Source organism: Macadamia integrifolia, unplaced genomic scaffold, assembly GCF_013358625.1.
Source record: "Macadamia integrifolia cultivar HAES 741 unplaced genomic scaffold, SCU_Mint_v3 scaffold670, whole genome shotgun sequence".
Taxonomy (NCBI): Eukaryota; Viridiplantae; Streptophyta; class Magnoliopsida; order Proteales; family Proteaceae; genus Macadamia; species Macadamia integrifolia.
In genome coordinates, this window is record NW_024870510.1 from 282,912 (window position 1) to 289,874 (window position 6,963).

General features: G+C 40.4%; 1 pseudogene; it reads left to right on the forward strand.

Moving 5' to 3' along the window:
- The first annotated feature begins 1,175 nt into the window (after window positions 1-1,175).
- Window positions 1,176-6,552, forward strand: LOC122069629 (annotated as a pseudogene).
- Window positions 6,553-6,963: the final 411 nt, after the last annotated feature.

Here is a 6,963-nt window from a genome sequence, read left to right on the forward strand (position 1 = left end):
CCATTGGAGGGAAAGTCTGGTGCCAGTAGCCGAGGTAATTCCAACTGCAATAGTGTATATTTAAGTTGTTGCAGTTAAAAAGCTTGTAGTTGAACTTTGGGATGGGCCGATCGGTCCGCCTCATGATATGTACCAATCGTCTCGTCCCTTCTGTCGGCAATGTACTCCTAACCTTAATTGGCCGGGTCATGCCTCCGGCACTTTGAAGAAATTAGAGTGCTCAAAGTAAGCCTACACTTAGGATACATTAGCATGGGATAACATCATAGGATTTCGGTCCTATTGCGTTGGCTTTTGGGATTGGAGTAATGATTAATGGTGAATTATTATTATCATAAAGATATGTTATTTTTTTCAAATTTCACAAGGAATCTTCTGACACATGGATAGATGATTTTCCATTCCAACCATTGGATGGAGAAGACATGGTCTAAATTAGCCATATGTCAAATTTCAAAGTTTGATTCAACTAAATAACCCTTTTATATTGTCACATATCGCTTGTATGTCCAGACATGTATACCCTAACTCTAGGCACCAGTGTGTACTCTCCCAATCAAGTGGAAACAAACTGTTTAAACAAAAAAACAAAAAAAAATCATAATATGGATGACTTAGATATATCCTGTGTTTTTTGAAAACATTACCTTCTACTGCTATATGGATAACTACAATTTTTTTTTTCTGTTATTCTTGTTGGTCTCACCCAAACCCACCCCCCCCCCCCCAAAAAAAAAATTTAGACAATCCCATCCATAGAGTTTCTATGTGGAACCACCTAATTGTACTATATGAAAAATGAAAAAGTGAAATGGCTGTTCTGGTCATTGGATCCCTATGAAATGATATGGGTTGATCCACAAGTTAAATTTCATCAAACATATTGCACCCTTATTTCTCCAAGCAGCATTGGCAAATGCCTTGTAGGTAGAGACTTATATTTATTTTCTCATTTCCCAATTAATTAAGTTTGAAGTCATACTTGACCTATGAAGTCAATTTATCCATAAAATTTCTGCCTCACCCTATTTATCATATAGTACTAGTAGGTATCTGTCCATAGAACACCTCTATGGAATTCTCAGTCCATCAAAGCAGTGACTGTTGTTGGTCAAGATGATGGGATTACGACCAAGTTAAATGATATGCCTCCACGTTAGGTGTCTCACTGAACGATGAAAAAGATCTTTAATGCAAATGCATTGGGCATCCAACCAGGCATCCGACAATTGGTATGACCCGGGGGTTCTGTCTTCTAAAGTTGACATCCAAACCCAAAGACTGATCCCTCTTTGTGGCTCACCAGTAGCCACACATCCCTCAATCATCTACTGTAATTGGGAGTATACGGATCTGGTCTATCTTTATAGCCTCTTTCAAGTCCCGAGGAAAATCCTTTAACTACACCAGTCTATATTCATACCATTGATCCCAGATAGATCTTCAAAATATGCAGGAAAAGAAGAACCCAACCAGCTTCCCAGCTGCTCTTTCTCTTGTCCTGTTCTTGGCCTCCTTGATTATATATGGAGAAACTGTGGATGCCCAGAATGGGAAAGGGGCTAAGGTATTCGATGTAGGGGTGATTCATACTTTGGTAGGAAAGATTAGCTACAGCTGCATTTTAATGGCTCTCTCTGATTTCTATGAGAAGCATATTAACTACCAGACCAGGCTAGTTCTTCACACCAGGGATTCCAAAGGTGATATAGTTGAGGCTGCTTCAGCAGGTACTGATACTTTTATTCTTTAGCAATTCTAGCAGATTCCAATACGGTCAGCTCATGATTATTAACCAAAGATATAAGAAAACTACCGTTCAACAAAACTACAAAGCCAATGAGAAAATGGTCCAGGACCAACAAAAAAGATCCTCCACACCTTAAAGCAGAAGTAGCAGCTATTCCATGGCTTCATTTACATACTCAAAATTTTTTCCAAGTGCTCACCCAACACCCAATACTGTGGTTTCCAAATATGCAAAAATGGAAAAATAAAGCTGCCTGGTAACGTGGCCCGTGCATCCAGAAACGGGCATGCAAAATTTTGCCCTAACCCTGTGGAAGAAAAATACCATTTACATTGATGCCACACGCTCTCATTGGCCCCTCACTGGTGCAAGGCCACATGACCAGGTGGCGATCCCTTGCCCAAAAATTTTGGGTATATATACCCTGTCTATCTCTGTCCTCCCACATATTATCATAATCAATTAGTTAACATGTTGGTTAACCATATTCTGAAACATGGAAAAAAATCATTGGCTTATCAAATTATCTATCGAGCCGTGAAAAAGATTCAACAAAAGACAAACAATCCCTATTTGTTTTATGTCAAGCAATACATGGAGTAACTCCCGATATACGCAATAAAAGCAAGACGTGTGGCGGATGACTCATCAAGTTCCCATTGAAATTGGATACACAAAGAAAAAGCACTTGCCATTCGTTGGTTATTAGGTGCATCCCGAAAATGTCAGAGTCAAAATATGGCTTTCAACATTAAGTTCCGAATTAGTGGATGCTGCCAAAGGGAGTGGCGATGCCATAAGCAAAAAGGAAGAGACTCATAGAATGGCAGAGGCAAATAGAGCTTTTGCACATTTTCATTAATCCATGAACAGGATCTATATAGGAGGGTGGAGATATAGGAGGGAGGAGATATAGACTAGAGAGGAGCTAGTGTACACTACACAGCCTAGCAACATTCTTTCTCCCATTTATAAAAAAACCCACCCTTGTTGGATGCCCTACGCGCTGTCATTGTCCCCCCCCCCTCTACAACTGATGTAGGGACCACGCAGCCTGGCAACAATTCCCCCTTCTTGATTAATTAATAGTAATAAATTTCCAATCTGCCTCAATAGACTATTTGGATCTCTCCTGTCTATCACAATACTAATACTACTAAAGATACTTGCCGGCTTCATTGGTATGTTTTACAAAGAAAAAGAAAAAAAAAAAAAAACTTCTCTTGAGAGGCTTCCATCATCATATCATAGCGTATGATACAATTCTATTTGCATTCAAAGACAATTACAGGTTACAGCAAACTTCTTTGTCGTATAATCAGGTACAGACCTGTTGAAAAATGTCCAAGTCCAAGCTATATTAGGGCCACAAAATTCGCAGAATTTTTAGTAGATGTAGGAAACAAATCACAGGTTCCTATAATTTCCTTCACTGCAACAAGCCCTGTAGTTTCATCCACCGAAACTCCTTATTTTATTCGAACAGCCATAAATGACTCCTCTCAAGTTAAAGCCATTGCAGCAATCGTTCAAGCTTTTGGATGGAGAGAAGTTGTGTTAATCTCCGAAGATACTGAATATGGAAGAGGGATCATACCTTCCCTTGCTGATGCTTTCCAAGATATAAATGTAGATCCCCCCTACAGGAGTGTCATTTCTCCTAGGGTCACAAATGATCATATTCTAGGCGAGCTCTACAAGTTAATGACCATGCAGACAACGATATTTGTCGTTCATGTGTCATCTTCTTTAGGTTCTCGCCTTTTTCTTAAGGCAAAAGAATCTGGAATCATGAGCAAAGGATATGCCTGGATCATCACAGATGGACTCACTGGTCTCTTGGACTCAATGGATAAATTGGCGATTGATTCAATGCAGGGGGTATTGGGTGTAAAACCATAGGTCACGAAATCAAAGGAGCTTGACAACTTCACAAGTAGATGGAAAATGAAATTCTACCGAGAGAATCCTAATATTGATAGAATGGACTTGAGTGTGTTTGGACTATGCCCAATGATAGTGTTTGGGCATTGGCATTGGCAATGGCAGCTGTTTTTCATCCATCATTCAAGAGGCCAAGCAGAAGAAATAACTTAACTGAACTAGCATCTATTGGAGTCTCAGAAATGGGTCCAGAACTCCTAAAATCAATCCTGAAAGTGAGATTTAATGGGTTAAGTGGAGAATTCAAGCTGGTTGATGGGCAGCTGCTATCATCAGCTTATCAAATAGTTAATGTGATTGGGAAGGGCGAAAAAGAGATTGAATTCTGGACACCAACATATGGAAGTTCAGAAAATCTGAACCCAAGTGATAAGAAAGGGTACTTGCTTACATGGATGACCTCCGTCCCATCATATGACCTGGAGAATCCATGGAAGTACAAAGGGTTGAGTAATACCAACAAATGGAAAGGTATTAAGAATAGGAGTTCCAGTGACGGCTGGTTTCAGTGAGTTTGTCAAGATTGAACACGATCCTCACACCAAGGGTCCTATAGTCACTGGCTATTGCATAGATGTCTTCAAATTCACCATGGATTCATTACCATATGCAGTCACCCATGAGTGAATTCCTTTCGAGAAAGCAGACAGTCAAAGCACCGGGAGTTACAATGATCTAGTCCAACAGGTCTATCTTCAGGTTAGCATAATTCTCGAATTAACTGCTATTGAAACATCCTTAATCCCCTATGATAGTTACAAATGGAAGGTGGATCGACCTTTCTTCTCACTATCTTCAACTACTTTCTAAATATTACAACTTTCTATTATGCTATTGGTCTTTTCTTAGAATGCTTTACATTACAACATTGTAAGTTATTATGCACAACCACTTTGTCCATCATAAGTACCTTCAAGTTCTGAGAAAGAAGTCGCTTTTCACTCTAATTAAACTTTAAACCATGGCAACTACTTTCTGGAACTATTTCCATTTGTGAAAGCGCAAACCTTAGGTTGTTCCCTAATCTTCTTTTATTCAATAGATCCATTTTCATCCCAAGCCTATGAAACTCTCTTCCAAAATTGTAACCTTCTCTATGGCTTCTGCCTTTTGTCCTCTCTACAGGCTTTTGCTGTCTGTTTTCATATTTCCTTTGTTTTTAATTCATCCTATAGGTCTAAAAACTGTTACTGCATTATTGACCAATTGTCATCTTATATATTACTAAAGATGATTCTACGGGAAAACAGAATTATGAAGCTGTTGTGGGAGACACAACAATTCTAGCAAACTGATCCTTTTTCGTAGATTTTATGATGCCTTACACAGAATCAGGTGTATCAGTGGTAGTGCCAATCAAAGGCGATGAACAAAAAAGTGCATGGATTTTCTTGAAGCCTCTCCAAATGGTTCTCTGGTTAACAACTGGAGCTTTTTTCGTCTTCACTGGCTTTGTGGTCTGGGTTCTCGAGCACTGTATTAACAGGGAATTCAGAGGCTCGCCTGCCAAACAACTCCGGATGATATTCTGGTTCTCCTTCTCAACCGTTGTGATTGCCCACAGTAATTACCTTTCCTCATCTCTATATAAAAGATGCATACAGGATTTAACTGACTGAGCTTTATAGTAGGGATCTTGCTAAGCAAGACATATTATTGAGCTGGCCCTTCTAAAGTGTGGACTCCGTAAGAATGCTACGCTCGGCTGATGGCTTATTCAGGCTTGTTTATGACCCAAAACAGGCAAGATTTGTAAATCATATAGCTAGTAAGGCTAAGTACATTTGCCCCTCCCAGACCCTGCAGTAGCGGGAGCCTCATGCACTGGGTTGCTCTTTATAGCAAGTCCAGCTGTTATTAGAATTTCTCAGGGCAGGAAACAGATCAGATATTGTCATCCAGGGCCCACTCTAGCATAAGCTCTAAGATCATATGCCCGCAGGAGATACAATAACAATCATAGTGTTTAACAAGCACGACACTGTTTTTGACCTCTGCAGAGGAGAAGGTCATGAGCAATTTATCGAGGTTTGTGGTGATCATTTGGATATTTGTTGTGCTCGTACTGACATTGAGTTATACGGCCAGCTTAATGTCGATGTTAACAGTAGAACAACTCCAGCCTACAATCACAGACATCAAAGATCTCAAACAAAATGGAGGCTATGTGGGCTATCAAGAGGGGTCCTTTGTAACAGCACTCATGAAGAACTTGGACTTTAATGAATCCAAGTTCAAAAACTATAGCACTCTTGAAGAGTATGATCGAGCCCTATCTAGAGGGAGTCAAAATGGTGGTGTTGCAGCCATTATTGATGAGATACCATATATTAGGCTCTTCCTTGCAAATTATTGTTTCAAGTACACCATGATTGGACCTATATGCAAGACTGCAGGATTTGGCTTTGTGAGTATCTCTCTTGTAAGACTGCTGGGTTATTGGGTTCTGTCTCTCTCTCTCTCTCATATATTCATTATGGTCTCTTTGCAGGTCTTCCCTAAGGGTTGTACCCTAGTTCCTGATGTATCAAGGGTAGTCTTAGGACTAACAGAGGGAGGCAAGATGGCAGCAATTGAGAGAAAATGGTTTGGAAAAAAAACTGACTGTCCGGAACGAGGGACTAGTGTAAGCTCTAATAGCCTCACTCTGGACAGTTTTCTTCCTCATTGCTGGAGTTTCCTCATTCTCTCCCCTCCTCATTTTCTTCTGTGTATTTTTTTATGAGAATAGACACATATTAACTTCAGAAGACTCAGTTCGTAACAAGCTTGCTTCAATGGCTAAACAGATCAACCAAGTTTCAAAAGCGAGAATGATGCTCAGGTCTTTGAGCTTCACCAAAAGATTCGTGATATGAGGCAAAGAGGGCACACTCTGTCACAGTACTACTATGAGTTGCGGACATTATGGACTGAGTTGGATTTCTATGCGGAGTTTACTCCTTCCATCCCTGAAGATGTCACCAAGTTTCAGAAGCGAGAGGACAAGATCAGGGTCTATGACTTTCGGGCAGATATGAATGTGGAATTTGATCAGGTGCGGTCCTAAGTTTTGAGTCGTGACCCTGTTCCTTCCTTGGTTCAAGCCTATGTTGTGATCCAACTTCAGGACAGTCGACGTACCACTATGCTTCCAGAGCAAGCCGCCACTCCTACTGAGAGATCTGCACTTGTTTCTGGCACTCAGTTCCTTAGTGCAACCCCACAGTCTGGTGGCTCCTCTATCAGGACTCCAATGAAGTGCGATTACTGTAGGAAGGAGCGTCACA